The 17380-nt window shown below is 38.7% G+C and overlaps 1 protein-coding gene across 2 annotated transcripts in view; it reads right to left on the bottom strand.

The window, feature by feature from the left end:
* MXD4 (MAX dimerization protein 4) overlaps positions 1-17380 on the bottom strand; it is a 48249-nt gene that overhangs the window by 18273 nt on the left and 12596 nt on the right. The gene's annotated exons all lie outside the window — the stretch shown is intronic.

Below are 17380 nucleotides of genomic sequence, written 5' to 3' on the forward strand. Positions count from 1 at the left end.
GCAATGGGTTTTAAATTAAAGATTGGAAACAATGAACCTTTTATGCTTAAGCTAGTCCTAACCAACTGGTTCAATTTTCTAGTCCAGACAGAGCCTTAGAGTGTACTCGAAGGACCAAATTCTGCCCTTGTTTGCCTGCAATGCAGCCATATGTTTTGGTACAGAAAACTTTGCTTTAAAGGGGATGAAGTTATTGCAGACAATGTGGATGAACAAAGAACTCAAAATGTAGCTCTGGGAAACAATACTATACAACGACCGAACTCTGGATAATAGTACTGTATTTGTCAAGCTAATTCCAGTCCCTCCTCTTAGGTATTAACCCATTTTTTCCACACTTAAAGCCTGCCGCAATCCTATATAATGACATGAGATTCACTAAAAGGGACTGTGTTACAACAATGTGAACTTGGTCACATTGAAAATATGTAGTATGTTTATTCCTTGTTAAATGTAACTTCATATAATTTTATTTAAAATACAGGCCACCTTTAGAAATCATTTGTGGAATGTTTACCTTGTAATGACTTATGGGCCAATCCTAAAGAGTTAAGCCAGTAGGAGTTTACATGTTGCAGGATCAGGCCTTTTCTTCATTGAACCACTGTGCCTGCTCCTGCAGTTAACATCTTTTTAATTAATACAGTTATCGTTCTGTATAGCAACTAATATTTTACACCTGGTCACACTGTGTGTATTGTGCTAAGGGTTTTGCTGTAAATTGCCTTACTCTTTCTGTGTGTATGTGTGTGTGTGTGTGTGTTTTACTATCTGCCTAAAGATAGGCATGTGCTCAAGGGCATTGATGAATGAGGGCCTTAATTCCTATTAAATTCTATAACACTTTTCCTAAAAGGAGAGGTTTCAAATATATCCTATTTATGGCTCTAATGATATTTTTACAGGCTAATTAAAGTTATTTTGTGCCTATGAAAATATAAAGTTATCTTTGTTTAAAGTAGTCTGTAAGTAAAAGGAAAGCATCAATCAATGCTAATAAGAAATGTTTCTAGAGAAACCAACTCAGTTGTGGCCTAGACACAATTTAAAAGTAGATTAATTGCAATGTAAGACTGTACGAACTGTGCATTTCGAAGCATGACATTCTACTTTTTCCATATTTATCCAGCCACAAAGAGTCCAGGCCCCAGTCAGAAAGAGTCCTGATTTTTATTTTTAGCCCTCCCAATAAATATTTCCAACAAATAAAAATATTTAACTGTGAATCCCAAGTCTAACTCAAATTTCACAATATGCTTCAGCTATATAGCAACTGTGCTTTAATGAAGAGGGAAGAAAAACTCTTAGTACCAAGGCACTGTACCATGGCAAGGCACCCAGTGTGCTGCACTTGAACTTTCTGATAGCTATGGGATGTGTGAAATAGTGGCTTACAGTCTAGTGCCATAGAGCTAAAAACTGAACATTCAGTAGTGTTCTCTATCTATAGCAGACCTCTGTGCTTCTATTGTGCAAGCAACAACAACAAAAAGATAGATATAGCACATATTATGGTAGATGTACCATTTTTTGCTTACTAAGGCCTCAATTCTGCAAGTTGTTCTGTGTACATGGAGTATAAGTCAAAGTCCCTGGAAATCGAAGGGGTCTTTCCATTGACTTCCAAGGGCTTTGGATCAGGCCTTAAATACACAAACAAGACCTTCTGCAGCAAGGTCTGTGGAGTGTGTGTTACTTTGGTACAGCACACAGGAAAAACTGTAGCTGCTTAATTTAATTTAAAAAGGTGGACTGTAGTGAATTAGCTCTGAAAGTCAGTCATACAATCCGTGCAGTAGCCTCTGTGTTATTTACTTTAATAGTAGTATTAATTTAATGCTCTCCCTACATTTCCAGTGTTCTACAGCAGATCTCTACATTGCCCATGCATCTACATGGCTGAAGCTATCTGGAAAGAAGCTGAAGGTTTTTGCAGCTGGATAAGGATGAGTTGGGGCTTTTGTATTTGGAAAGGTATAGGTGGTGGCTTGGGTTTGAGGCATAAGCACATTGGCTGGATAAATCTTCTAAAACAATCAACAATGAAAGACTTAACAATATTGACATTAAAAGTATCTTTTAGCTTCAGTGTATACACCCCACTGAAATGAGTGGTGCTGTTCACATCTATAGAGCTAACGTTTCAGGCTGTCTGCAGACTCAGGAACAGAACCCTACATCAGTTCATGCTTGGTTCACATTTTCAAGCTTTTCTTCACACTCAGACAACTAGGAATTTTTTTTAAAAAACAAAAGCTTTTAGCTTGAAGCATAATTCTGCAGCAAGGGATGGATTCAGTGGCAAATTCTGCAGCCAGAGACTCATGTAAAATAAAAAGTCCTGACAAACTGCACCACTGAACCAGAACTACCTCTGGGATTTGGGGGCACCAACAAACCATGGTCAGTAATGGGATGGAGAAAGGGAAGAGAAAAAATTTTGGCCACTGACACCAGGGCAGACCTCTACTTGTTAAAAAAAAGCAATGGACCACAAAGAGCATAGACCAGTTTTTTGATTGTTTTTAAAAACACAATCTCATCCAAAGACCAATATATCATTAACTTACTGGTAATCAATTCATCTACCTTTAGAAGGATGAAAGTCTAAACAGGCTTTGCCAAGACAATATTGTTGTATGAAAGAAACAAAGCTTTTACAACAGCTTTTGTAGTAAGGTACTCTTCTGTTTAATAAAATGACCAAAGCTTGAAATATCCACTTGTTCATTTGGTGAGCAGAAAGCTTTTCCTGGTGAGTGTGTGTGTTTCATTGGAGGGGGGGGGAGGGTGTAAGCCATCAATTTCTGCAGAATTTTAAGTTTTGTGGTGTATTTTCCTTAGTTCTCTACTCCTTGTGATTGCAAAGATAACATTTTAGTATGAACAGAAACAGTATGGAATTCCTGAGTTTTGAGACTGCTCCAATGTTTACCGCTGCCCAATACTGACATGAGTTATATGAGTTTCACTGTGCTTTTGCTCAAGAAAGCTTTGAGCAAAAGTTGAGATGGGTCACTGGAGCTAACCATGTGGGAGGATGACTCAAAAATGGAAACCGTAGGAAGGGATAGTGTAGAACCTTATTCATTCTCTGAATTCTTACCAGGGACCACACTGGTGAAACCCTGTCATTTTTATTAGCTTTAATAGGTTTAGTTTTCTAAAAAGTAGGCAACTAGTATTTTTTTCAAGCCCTGAAAAATGACCCTGAATAAACAAGAACCACCATATATACCATCCAGTTAATTGGTTGGTTGTAATGTAACCTCATTCTCCAACTGCCTAATTAAATTACATTATTGTCAAAGTTTGCATACCAGCTATGAAATAGAACATGAAGATTGATGACTTGGGAACCTATACCTGTACTACAAAAACCTCTTGCAGAAGACAAAGAAAAGACTGGCTACTGATTACATTCAGTCTCCTGTGAATTTATCCTTTTTAAGAATGGTGACATCTGGTTTAGATCACTGTATACAAATTTACATTCCATAGTATTCAGTGCATACTTCAGCTCTCACAAAATGGGACTACATTAAATATTACCTATCCTGGGCCCAGGTTCAAAACTTTGACTTGGGCCTTTTTCCTTCTGAAGTTTGAGGCTTGTCCAGGCTATAGAAGAATATTTGTGTGACACCAGAAATTATTTCTACATCTTTTAGCAAACATAAATACAGGGAAATAACTGTAATACCACAAATGTATAAATTCTTGGCCAGCTCTGCAAGTTGGCACCAGCATCCAGAAAGCTGGGCTTGGAGCAAGTTGGGGACAGGTGAACACAGGCTGCATTGTGCAGGGGATGCACTTGACTCATTAGAGAGAGAGTGGCTGGCAGAAAGTCTCAACAGCATTTTTCTCACAATCAGTTCACAGATGAGTACCACTAGTGACTGCCCTTTAGGATAGTCACTCCACCATGTTTCCTAAAGAACAGCAGCAAACCAGGAGAAAAAGAATTGGAGCAATATGATAAAAGTGGCAGAGCAGCCCCAGGGAATTCCCTAGCACAGGGACAACACAGGGCTGCATATGCCAGAATAGAGGCATATTAGAGAGACAAGCTGGGTGAAGTACTATCTTTTATTGGACCAACTTCTGTTGGCGAGAGAGACAACCTTTGGAGCTACACAGAGCTCTTCCTCAGGTCTGGGAAAGGTAGTCAGAGTATCACAGCTAAATACAAGAATGAACAGATGGTTTAGTATAAGTAGTTAGAATATGTGCTAAGGGACCATTCAAGGTGAAGTGGCTCATTAAAACCCCTGTAGTCATAGGACAAAAAAAAGGGGTTAGTGCATTTACAGACTGTTGTAATAAGCCATAAATCCAGTGTTTTTATTACGACCATGATTTTTAGGGTCTAGCAGAGTTATGAATTTAAGCTCACATGCTCATATTTTGAAAGTGTTGTGCAGGTTTCCTTTAAGGATGAGGACTGAGAGGTCAGATATAGAGTGATTGCTTTGTGAAAAGTGTTCACTCCGCAGGTCATGTGGTGTTTTTATCTTTTATCATTTTCCTTTTGAGTTCATTTGAGAGAACAGCGATTGGTTTCACCCACATAATAGGTGTTGGGGAGTTTAGTGCATTGGATGAGGTACACCACATGTTGTGATAAGCATGTGTAGGACTCATGAATCTCGAAAGGTGTGTTGTGGGGGGTGTTGATCATTGTAGCTGTGGAGATATGTCTTCGGGTTTTGCATCTGTGTTGGCAGGGTCTGGTGCTGCTTTGAGTTGATATGTCCTGGTCTGCAGGGAGCTTGCTTCTGATGATGAGCTTGGAGAGGCTGGGGGGTTGTTTAAAGCCAAAAGAGGGGATGCAGGAAAGACTTCTTTCAGGATGGGGTCCCCACTGATTATATGGGTTGTAGTTATTTGATTACACTCTGTATAGGTTCTAAAGAGGGGTGGTAGGTGAAAACTAGGGTATGGAGGCATGTCAGACACAAGCAGGAATGACTAGAGTACTGCCATAAGTTAGAGGCAGTTGCTAAGACTGTGGTAAATTAAAGCAGGCTCTGAGCGTTGCAATGACCTTCAGAGCAACCTAGCATATGGAAGGCATAAAAGTGGCTTGAAGCTATCTTTGTCCCCCCATCTCAGCGCTGCACCTTTATCCTACTGACACTAGTATGCAGTACCATCTTGATTATACGCAGAATGTTAGGCTCTAATTTGAAATATAGTGCAATGCTCATTCCATTTGTGGTTTTGCCCATCTGGGCAGCAAATAAGAATCAACTCCGTTTTGTCTATATCAGTCTCTTTTCATATACTTAACTGCACATGCCTGGTTGAGAATCTGCAAGGTCTGACAACGCTGGTTCTGCTGCTGGTTGTACAAACCTTAGATCCTGTCGCTTGAGCAAGGCTTACATCCCTGCCCTGACAAAAGAATCATGTAGTGGAGATGGGGCAATAGGGAAACTGTGGATTTTTTCAGTAAGTTTTCACCCTTTGTGACTTTTTTTTTTTTTTTTTTTTGGGCAGAAGAGTGTGAAGTGGGCCTAGATCTTTTGTTGTGTATCCATTTATCTTACAGCTGGAAACAAACCACCATTCTTTTGTCGTTGTGAATAACTGACATTAATTTTGAACATTTGAGATGGTATATTAAATTTATCACCTGCATAAAAGGAAATTCTGTTTAAGATATTCCCTGTTTTTATCTCTTTTACTCCTCCCCGCCCCCATATGGTTTGATATGCCTACGAGTGGCTCTACTGAAATGGTGAACAGAAGTAGGAAAGAGGCCAACCCTCATATGTACCTCTTTAAGTATAAGGAATTTTGAGCAATAACTCCAACGACATCTAGTACAATGAAGAAATACAGCTGAAGAAAAAGGTGCATTTATACAGGATTTGTTGATATTATTTCCTCTTCAGTACACTAAAAAATTCAATGGCATGCCTACATCCCATGGCACCTATGTAATCCAGGGAGATAAACAGCAATGCCTCTTAGAGAACTATGCAAACTCTTGAAAATATACACACAAATATCCATACATAAGCATACACACCGCTGGGAACAGCATTTACAAAAATAAGACTGTTAATAGGTTCATTTCTTCAAAGCTGTTTTTTTTTTTTTTTTTTTTTTTAAAAGGCTCACCGCCACATCATACCCTTTCACTCACTCATTTTGCGCACTAACATGCTCGAACTTTTTCCCCCATGTAACACAGCTCCACAAATCCATCTGTTTTAATTTTGGTTTTATTTGTTTATTTGTTAAATTTGCAAAATAGAAAATCTCCAATCTTCATAAGTCAGTCTGGTGCATAAGGAAATTGAGGGCCTAGTCCAACAAACCCTTGAGGGCAATGAGATTTCCATTTCAGGACCTATTTGTCCAGATGCTGGTACACTATAGGTTTAATTCCATTACTTTACCTATACACACACATCCTGGACATATATCTTAAAACTCCAAGGCCTGATTCTGCCCTAAATTATACCATTGTAAATAAGGAGGAACTCCACTAAAGTCAATGTGTACTTAAACTGGTTTTATACCAGTGTAAGAGAGAACAAAATGACATCTCCATTCTTCTAGAAATTAACTTTATTATTTTAAACAATACTCCCCCTAGGGTGTTGGTTCAATCAACATGTACGCGCACACACACTGTGCATAATCAGGCACAAGACACACTGTGGCTCAGCACACACAAGCTATGTATTTATCGACTGACAACACACATCCTGGAGCAAGTTGCTGCTTACAAATCAGCTCATGGCTTGAAACCTGCTTTAATTATCAGTGTTTCCCCACATCAAAATGCTAAACAAGGACACTGTGTCTCTGGACTGTGGCCAAGAGGAAGGGATCTAGAAAAAAAAAAAGTGTGATACTAGCAAATCTGAGTTGCAACACAGACTACATCGACAATGCATAGTACAGGGCTCTCAGCAAGCATTTTAGTCCAAGAATGATAGAGGATTTCTTGGGTTTTTTTGTTTGTTTTTGTTTACTAAAAAGAAAATATATTTTTGTAACACTCAATTTCCCTTAGCGGGTGGTATTGAGTTGATGGCGAGGCAGGCCAAGTTAGATATGGAGATTAATTAGGGACAGCTGAAAACAATATCCTCTTTGCTTTATGACAAAACACAAAGCTGTTGGGAGGTACACATCCTGCTTTGCTAATCACCCAGAAGAAACAGTGATCAGTGGGTGAAGGCAATATAAATCCATGTTAAATCCCTTCTCCCACCCACAATTAACTAGAGAATAGACAGATAAGATAGATGCATGTGTGTTTTTACTGTTATCATGGCAAGAATATCCTTATTATTGCAAGTTAAATATTCAGGTGCCAAGTATTTACTTCTAAGAGCCATCCATATACCAGGCAAATGTCACAGAGAAACAGGAATTCCACCAGGGATCAAGGGCAGGATACAGTTATGGCTGCTGTTGTATCTCAGAGTCTTGTTTTCTAAGTTGGGTACCCAAAGGTAGGCATTTAACTCTAGAGTTAGGCACCTAACTAAACAGCTGATTTTCTGAGGTAACAAGTGCTTTCAACTCTCATTGGCTTTTGTGGGAGTTGTGTGTGCCCAGCATCTCTGAAAATCAGGAAACTTTTAATCAGGTGCCTGCTTCTAGGTACCCACACATGAAGATTAGGCCTCTGACTCACTTTATATAACTAACATTTTAGTTAATAGAAACAAATCATATTTGAGGGAAGAGTTTTAAATGTAAAAAAACAGAAGTTTTATTCCATGATATTTCTGTGTATGCCCAGATGAGCTTCTCTTTCTGCTGGAGCCATCCTACTCATGATAATCCCTTCTCAGTACCTGATGGTTTAGCCGTCGCCGCGTTTGAGCACATGGGGTCCAGATGTCCCGATCTTATAGGGACAGCCCCAATATTGGGTTTTTTTTCTTATATAGGTGCCTATTACCTCCCACCTTCTGTCCCGATTTTTCACACTTTCTCTCTGGTCACCCTAAATGGCGGGAACCTGAGTGTATACAAGCAGAGTGAATCCTAAAGCAGCTCTAGCTTTCTGCCTGTGTTTAGCGCTGTGGAAGTCTTTAATATTTATAATGCTGGTGGCAGAATAGTGCAGTTATGATGCTCCCCTGGAATGAACAACATTTAGTGGATCTCTCTGCCAAGCAATGACTGAGTAATGCCCTAAGCAAGAACATAGAAGCTAAAAACCCTCCTCAGTGATGTGAACATATCAATGTTCTAAACCTCTCCTACACCACCTAAACCCCATCTATCAAAACCTTTAGCTTCTGCAACACAATTAGGTGTTAATAGAGCAGTACCCAGCACAAAGTAAACTGAAAATTTAGGGGGGCAAGAGTAAACTAAAGTGAACATAATAGCAATATATATAAGCACAAAGGACTCTACTGATTCTATTATTCATTTTCAAATTTAATGAAATAAAACCCTAACCTTTCATTTGTTTAATACTTCCCTCAAACTGCTGCAGAAGTCCCTGTCTCCCAACCTGGAGCACTGTTCTATGACATTAAAAATGTCGTAGAACAGTTTTTAAACTAAGGGCTGGGGGAAAGCCGACAGGTGTGGAGGAGCAAGTAGTTCGGACATCCCTTACGGGAGGATCTATTAATAGAGAATCTCTATGTCCTAGTGAGGACGAGAGAATGGAAAATGATAAAATACAGGCAGGATCTGATCAGAAACAGTAAAATAAAAAAGAGTCCCATTCAATTACATCGTGTAATGGCAGGCAGCTAAAAGGAGACAAGTTTTTAAAGTGCTTATATACCAATGCTAGAAGCATAAATAATAAAATGTGTGAACGAGAGTGCCTCGTATTAAATGAGGATATTGATATAATAGGCATCACAAAAACTTGGAGGTATGAGGATAATCACTGGGACACAGTAATACCAGGGTACAAAATATATCAGAAGGACAGAACAGGTCGTGCTGGTGGGGGAGTGGCATTATATGTGAAAGAAAGTGTAGTATCAAATGAATTAAAAATCATAAATGACTCAAACTGTACCATAGAATCTCTGTGGACAGAAATTCCATGCTCTAATAAGAAGAATATAGCGGTAGGGATATATTACTGACCAACTGACCAGGATGGTGATAGTGACTGTGAAATGCTCAGGAAGATTAGAGAGGCTATTAAAATTTAAAAAACTCAATAATATATAAATAAAACTCAAAATACTGTAATAATGGGAGATTTCAATTATCCCCATATGACTGGGTACATGTCACCTCAGGACGGGATGCAGAGATAAAGTTTCTTGACACCTTAAATGACTGCTTCTTGGAGCAGCCGTTCTGGAACCCACCAGAGGAGAGGCAATTCTTGATTTAGTCCTAAGTGGAGCACAGGATCTGGTCTAAGAGGTGAATATAGCTGGACCACTTGGTGACCATAATATAATTAAATTTAATATCTCCGTGGCAGGAAAAACACCACAGCAGCCCAATACTATAGCATTTCATTTCAGAAAGGGGAACTACACAAAAATGAGGAGGTTAGTTAAACAGAAATTAAAGGGTACAGTGCCAAAAGTGAAATCTCTGCAAGTTACATGGAAACTTTTTAAAGACACCATAATAGATGCTCAACTGAAATGTATTTTCCAAATTAAAAAACATAGTAAGAGAACTAAAAAAGAGCCACAGTGGCTAAACAACAAAGTAAAAGAAGCAGTGAGAGGCAAAAAGGCATCCTTTAAAAAGTGGAAGTTAAATCCTAGTGAGGAAAATAGAAAGGAGCATAAACTCTGGCAAATGAAGTGTAAAAATACAATTAGGAAGGCCAAAAAAAGAATTTGAGGAACAGTTAGCCAGAGACTCAAAAAGTAATAGCAAATATTTTTTTTAAGTACATCAGAAGCAGGAAGCCTGCTAAACAACCACTGGATGATCGAGGTGCTAAAGAGCACTCAAGGACAATAAAGCCATTGCGGAGAAACTAAATGAATTCTCTGCATCGGTCTTCACGGCTGAGGATGTGAAGGAGATTCCCAAACCTGTGCCATTCTTTTTAGGTGACAGATCTGAGGAACTGTCCCATATTGAGGTATCATTAGAGGAAGTTTTGAAACAAACTGATAAATTAAACAGCAATAAGTCACCAGGACCAGATGGTATTCACCCAAGAGTTCTGAAGGAATTCAAATGTGAAATTGCAGAACTACTAACTGTAGTTTATAACCTATCACTTAAATCAGCTTCTGTACCAGATGACTGGAGTATAGCTAATGTGATGCCAATTTTTAAAAAGGGCTCCTGAGGTGATCCTGGCAATTACAGGCCTGTAAGCCTGACTTCAGTACCGGGCAAACTGGTTGAAACTATAATAAAGAACAATATTGTCAGACATATAGATGAACATAATTTGTTGAGGAAGAGTCAACATGGTTTTATTAAAGGGAAATCATGCCTCACCAATCTATTAGAATTCTTTGAGGGGGCCAACAAGCATGTGGACCAAGGGGATCCAGTGGATATAGTGTACTTAGATTTTCAGAAAGCCTTTGACAAGGTCCCTCAGCAAAGGCTCTTATGCAAAATAAGCTGCCACAGGATAAGAGGGAAAGTGCTCTCATGAACTGGTAGCTAGTTAAAAGATAGTAAACAAAGGGTAGGTATAAATCAATGAATCTCAAACTTTTGTACTGGTGACCACTTTCACACAGCAAGTCTCTGAGTGCGACCCCCCTTATAAATTAAAAACACTTTTTTATATATTTAACACCATTATAAATGCTGGAGGCAAAACGGGGTTTGGGGTGGAGGCTGACAGCTTGCGACCCCCCCCATGTAATAACCTCGTGACCCCCTGAGGGGTCCCGACCCCCAGTTTGAGAACCCCTGGTATAAATGGTCAGTTTTCAGACTGGAGAGCGGTAAATAGTGGTGTCCCCAAGGGGTCTGTTCTGGGACCAGTCCTATTAAACATATTCATAAAGGATCTGGAAAAAGGGGTAAACAGTGAGGTGACAAAATTTGCAGATGATACAAAATTACTAAAGATAGTTAAGACCCAGGCAAACTGCCAAGAGCTACAAAAGGATCTCTCAAAACTGGGTGACTGGCCAACAAAATGGCAGATGATATTTAATGTTGATAAATGCAAAGTAATGCACATTGGAAAACATAATCCCACTATACATATAAAATGATGGGGTCTAAATTAGCTGTTACCACTCAAGAAAGAGATCTTGGAGTCATTGTGGATAGTTCTCTGAAAACATCCACTCAATGTGCAGCGGCAGTCAAAAAAGCGAAAAGAATGCTGGGAATAATTAAGAAAGGGATAGATAATAGGACAGAAAATATCACATTGCCTCTATATAAATCTATGGTACGCCCACATCTTGAATACTGTATGCAGATGTGGTTGCCCCATCTCAAAAAAGATATATTGGAATTGGAAAAGGTTCAGAAAAGGGCAACAAAAATGAATAGGGGTATGGAATGGCTTCCATATGAGGAGAGATTAATAAGACTGGGACTTTTCAGCTTGGAAAAGAGATGGCTAAGGGGAGATATTATTCAGGTCTATAAAATCATTACTGGTGTAGAGAAAGTAGATAAGGAAGTGTTGTTTACTACTTCTCAAACACAAGAACTAGGGGCCACCAAATGAAATTAATAGGCAATAGGTTTAAAACAAATAAAAGGAAGTATTTCTTCACACAACACACAGTCAACCTGTGGAACTCCTTGCCAGAGGATGTTGTGAAGGCCAAGACCATAACAGGGTTCAAAAAAGAACTAGATAAATTCATGGAGGATAGCTCCATCAATGGCTATTAGCCAGGATCGGCAGGAATGATATCCCTAGCCTCTGTTTTCCAGAAGCTGGGAATGAGCGACGGGATGGATCACTTAATGATTACCTGTTCTGTTCATTCCCTCTGGGACACCTGGCACTGGCCACTATCGGAAGATAGGATACTGGGCTAGATGGACCCTTGGTCTGACCCAGTAGGGCCATTCTTATGTAGATTAAAAAGGGCCTTGCGACAGAATTTAGATTTACTTTGCCACACAGTGTGTGGGGCCTTGATGTTAGGCAGTTCCTGTGAAACATGTGGTGATAGCAGGACAGAACTAGTTATGAGTCCAAATTTTAAACCCGAGCACTGACAGGGAGGCAGCTAAACCTACAGCCAAGCACCTGAAAGTCTGTTTCAAGTGCCACACGTTAGCACCTAAGTTTGAATACTGGTTTCAGTGCTAAATACAAAAAATAAACTAAACCAACAAATACAACATATTGAGTTCTAGCCAACAAATACAACATATTGAGTTCAGATTTCCCAGCAGAAATGGATTAAAATCATCCCTGACTTACACCAAGCAGCATAGCTAGTTTAAGAGACCAACACCAAAGCACTTCCAGTAGGGTTAGATCAGCTTTTTGAGTGCTGCTATAATAGACTGTGTTACCTTTACATTTAGGAATATTAATAATATGTATAAAAAGTAGTGCTGTCAAGAGATTAAAAAACATTAATTGTGCGATTAATCGCGCTGTTAAACAATAATAGAATACCATTTATTTAAATATTTTTGGACGTTTTCTATATTTTCAATTACAACACAAGAATACGAAGTGTACAGTGCTCCCTTTATATTTATTTTTGATTACAAATATTTGTGCTATAAAAAACAAAAGAAATAGTATTTTTCAAGTCACCTAATACAAGTACTGCAGTGCAATCTCTTTATCATGAAAGTTGATCTTACAAATGTAGAATTATGTACAAAAAATAACTGCATTCAAAAATAAAACAATGTAAAACTTTACAGCCTACAAGTTCACTCAGTCCTACTTCAGACAAACAAGTTTGTTTACATTTGCAGGAGATAATGCTGGCTGCTGCTTGTTTACAATGTCACCTGAAAGTGAGAACAGGTGGTCTCATGGCACTGTTGTAGCCAGTGTCGCAACATATTTATGTGCCAGATGCGCTAAAGATTCATATGTCCCGTCATGCTTCAACCATCATTCCAGAGGACATGCGTCCATGCTGATGATGGGTTCTGCTTGATTACAATCCAAAGCAAAACGGACCAATGCATGTTCATTTTCATCATCTGAGTCAGATGCCACCAGCAGAAGGTTGATTTTCCTTTTTGGTGGTTTGGGTTCTGTAGTTTCCGCATCTGAGTGTTGCTCTTTTAAGACTTTTGAAAGCATGTTCAGCACCTCGTCCCGCTCAGATTTTGGATGGCACTTCAGATTCTTAAACCTTGGGTCAAGTTCTGTAGCTATTCTTAGAAATCTGACATTGGTACCTTCTTTGCATTTTGTCAACTCTTCTGTGAAAGTGTTCTTAAAACGAACATGTGCTGGGTCATCATCCAAGACTGCTATAACATGAAATATATGGCAGAATGCGGGCATAAAAGAACAGGAGACATACAATTCTCCCCCAAGGAGTTCAGTCACAAATTTAATAAATGCGTTATTTTTTTTAACAAGCATCATCAGCATGGAAGCATGTCCTCTGGAATGGTGGCCGAAGCATGAAGAGGTATACAAATGTTTAGTATATCTGGCACATAAATACCTTGTAACGCTGCCTACAAAAGTGCCATGCGAACGCCTGTTCTCAATTTCAGGTGACATTGTAAATAAGAAGCAGGCAGCAGTATCTCCTGTAAATGTAAACAAACTTATTTGTCTTAGCGATTGGCTGAACAAGAAGTAGTAGGACCGAGTGGACTTGTGGGCTCTAAAGTTTTACACTGTTTTGTATTTGAGTGCAGTTATGCAACCCAAAAAAAAAAAAAAAATCTACATTTGTAAGTTACACTTTCACGATAAAGAGATTGCACTACAGTACTTGTATGAAGCTAATTGAAAAATACTATTTCTTTTATCATTTTTACAGTGCAAATATTTGTAATCGAAAATAATAATATAAAGTGAGCACTGTACACTTTGTATTCTGTGTTGTAATAGAAATCAATATATTTGACAATGTAGAAAAACATCCAAAAATATTTAATAAATTTCAATTGGTATTCTATTGTTTAACAGTGTGATTAATCAATCATGATTAATTTTTTTTTAGTTAATTGGGTGAGTTAACTGTGTTTAATCAACAGCCCTAATAAAAAGATGTTAAAATTAATACCTTGCACTCCTGTGTATGATATACTTGTCATGGTTTGGTCTCCAGAGCGACATGCTATGGGCTACAGTGATATGTACGCAAGTGTAGGGAAAAAAATAACTATTTAACACTGAAAACAATACAAAACAAGGATCTCCCTGGAAGCCTCCTATTGCTGTCAAATAGGGCTTGGTCTCCACCTATAAAAATATATACCTACAAAGTTCAGTTTAATCTATTAAAAAACAAAACCCAAACAAAGTAACCAAAGAAAAAAATAGAACAAAACTTGCCATTTTTGTGAATGTCAGTATTTTGCAACAAGAAAATGATGCTTTACCTGGATCAAAAGCATTGAAAGGACGGACCCAATTTAAACTGCTATGAAGAGATAGCATTATGCTTTTCACTAGCATTGTTTATTATCTGCTAGGTTAAATGTTCACATTTAGCACTATTTCTGGAACCTGAACTGCATATTTCACAACACAGCAGGCCCAATTCTGCTCTCAGATAGGCATGCATAACTCTCATTGAATTCCCTGAAACTGAGAGCAGATTTGAATAACCAGTCTGCAGCAAGCTAAACCACCATATATGCTTCAGGGAAAAAACAGATTAAAAATTAATTGACCCCAAATGAATTTTGTGCAATAAATTTAAGACACAGATTTTTATGCACAAGTCCCAGCCAGTGAGAATGAAAAAGGGTAATATTTCACAAGCTGTAACAGGAACATATACACTATAGCATGCTTAGTAAATAGAGAGCTTAATTTGGGAAGAAGGCCATCCTTCCATCGTCTTTCTAAACCCCCCAAAAATTTGAAGGTAAAGCCTCACTGTTCAGAAAATGATTATTACTCACACAATATGTTGAGGCCCCAGTTCAATCCACAATGGCAAAGCCATTAAATTGAAGGTTGAAACTTAAGTTGATCCCTTTGGATACACACTGAAAACATACTGTAAGGAAAGGCATTGTGGAATTCCATGTTTATTGTCCATCACAGATTCTGTGCTCAGTATACAATTAAAAAAAAAAAGTTTTTCTAATTGTCAGCCTTGAAAACTCAACCTGGGTTCTAGATTTCCCATGCCATTATCACTAATAAGGATTTGCAGGCCAAATTAGACCTTTTGTTACACTTGTCAATCCTCATAGTTTTTAAATTATGCCCTGCATGACACCTGGGTAAACCCCTTGCTCTTTGTAGGTTTCCAAAGCTGTAACTGACTGGGATTTAATCAACAGTTCTGATGATGATGCACAAGACTAGACTAGACTCCAGATTTTTAGGGCCAGGATTCACAAAGGGACTTAGTATCAGAGGGGTAGCCGTGTTAGTCTGAATCTGTAAAAAGCAACAGAGGGTCCTGTGGCACCTTTGAGACTAACAAAAGTACTGGGAGCATAAGCTTTCGTGGGTAAGAACCTCACTTCTTCAGATGCAAGATGCAAAGGGACTTAGGCATTATAACACGAAACTTTTAGGCACGTAGAAAAATCACAGGAACAACACTGTGATCCACACAGCCGAGTCAGGCGCCCAGGCTCCCTATACAATGAATGGAGAGAGACGGGCACCTTAGGATGCAACCAAAAGTCAGCACACAAGGCAGGTAGCCGCCTAAGCTAGTCAATGGGAGATGCTGACAGCCAGGGTGCTGCGAAGTCAAGCCCCTCTCTCAGAGACTAGAACTTAGAGGCAGGGTGCAGGGAGGCGCCTATCTCTGGTTAGCGTTCTACAAACAGGAACCTGCAGTCTCATGTTCTGGGTGTCCCTAAATCTCCAACTGCCAAATGCATCTGGCATTGGTCACTGTGAGAAGATAGGTTACTGGGCTAGATGGACCACTGCTCTGACCCAGTATGGTCATTCTTATGTTCTTAATTTTACACATTCATGGTTGCAGGCTGGATTAAGGCTATCTGAAAATTTGACTTCAACTACAGTTTAACTTTAGGACCTGCAGTATGTAATTACAATTAAATATTGCTAACTAAATGCAATTAGAAGCTATATCTTCAAGTTCCAATGTGAAAATAAGTAAACTGCAGAGAGAAAATGCCACAGTAGCAAGTACTATTAACATGCATGTGAAGAGACGCATTGCAGAACTCAAAGTGAGAAACTGAAATGTGATTATATATTATATAAAAAAACCACTCCTTTTCTGCACCTGCATGCAGTGCTAATGCCTCCCCCACACTGTGCTGCTTAAATGTGCTCAGAACTAGAGCAGAGGGAGAAATAGGAAACTACATGCTGAGATAATAAAAGAGGAATGGGGGGAAGTGGATACTCAGTAAAGATAGATTGGTAGTGACAGAGCAGGGAAGGGTACTAAGAGATTGAACAGAAGATCAAGGACAAGGAGGATGAAAAAACAACAAGGTGAAAGCATGGTGACAGGAACTTTAATAAAGAAATTGTGATTAAGTTTCTTCATCCTATTTTGGGATAGGACAGGAAGAAAATTTCAGCATTACAAATATCACCGTTTCCTTTGGAAGCAATACAGTAAAAGTCTGTCAACCACCCTTCACACAGTCTGAAGCATGCATCAAATCTGTGTGCATAATTTCATGAGTCATATTTGTCACCTATTCGATATTACCATAGTTTGTTTGCATTCATTGTCTTCAGCTCTAGTAACTGCCTTAGGATGCATGGCCTCTTCAGAGGAAAAAAAAAAAAAAAAAAGAGTCCAGACCCCAAAATTGTTCACACACATTTTGCATGTGTAGCTGTTACTATAGTTATGAAGAAACTATTTAAAATTCTGGGCCTAAGGGGTTTTGTGAACTTATTTAATTAATAAATAATAGTTTTTCAAAGTGTTGCAGACACTTCCAGCCCTGAACATAATCCTCTGGATGGAACCTGCTGTCTCTGTAAGGAAGCTGAGTTAATGGGAAATTTGTTTGCAATGAGTTTACATAGAGTGGGAGTTGCAAGACTAAATCCTTCCTCTAAGACACACAAGTTTACTTTAAACGTTGTTAAACAGTAAAGTAATTCTGCATTTCATATTCCTCCCCTAGCCCCAAATCCATGCAGCTAAATCATGATAACTCAATTTCTATTGTATTTATAACTCTTAAGGTTTGCTAGCAAACAACTAGGGAAATCAACTTCTTTAATAACATAATTAATATTAAAGTTATACTTCTATAAGTACAGTATTCATCAGCTATAAGTTTAGATGGTTCATTCAGAACACCATTCTAACACCATATCCCTGTCCATACATGG

Source organism: Malaclemys terrapin, chromosome 5, assembly GCF_027887155.1.
Source record: "Malaclemys terrapin pileata isolate rMalTer1 chromosome 5, rMalTer1.hap1, whole genome shotgun sequence".
In the NCBI taxonomy this organism is placed as follows: domain Eukaryota; kingdom Metazoa; phylum Chordata; order Testudines; family Emydidae; genus Malaclemys; species Malaclemys terrapin.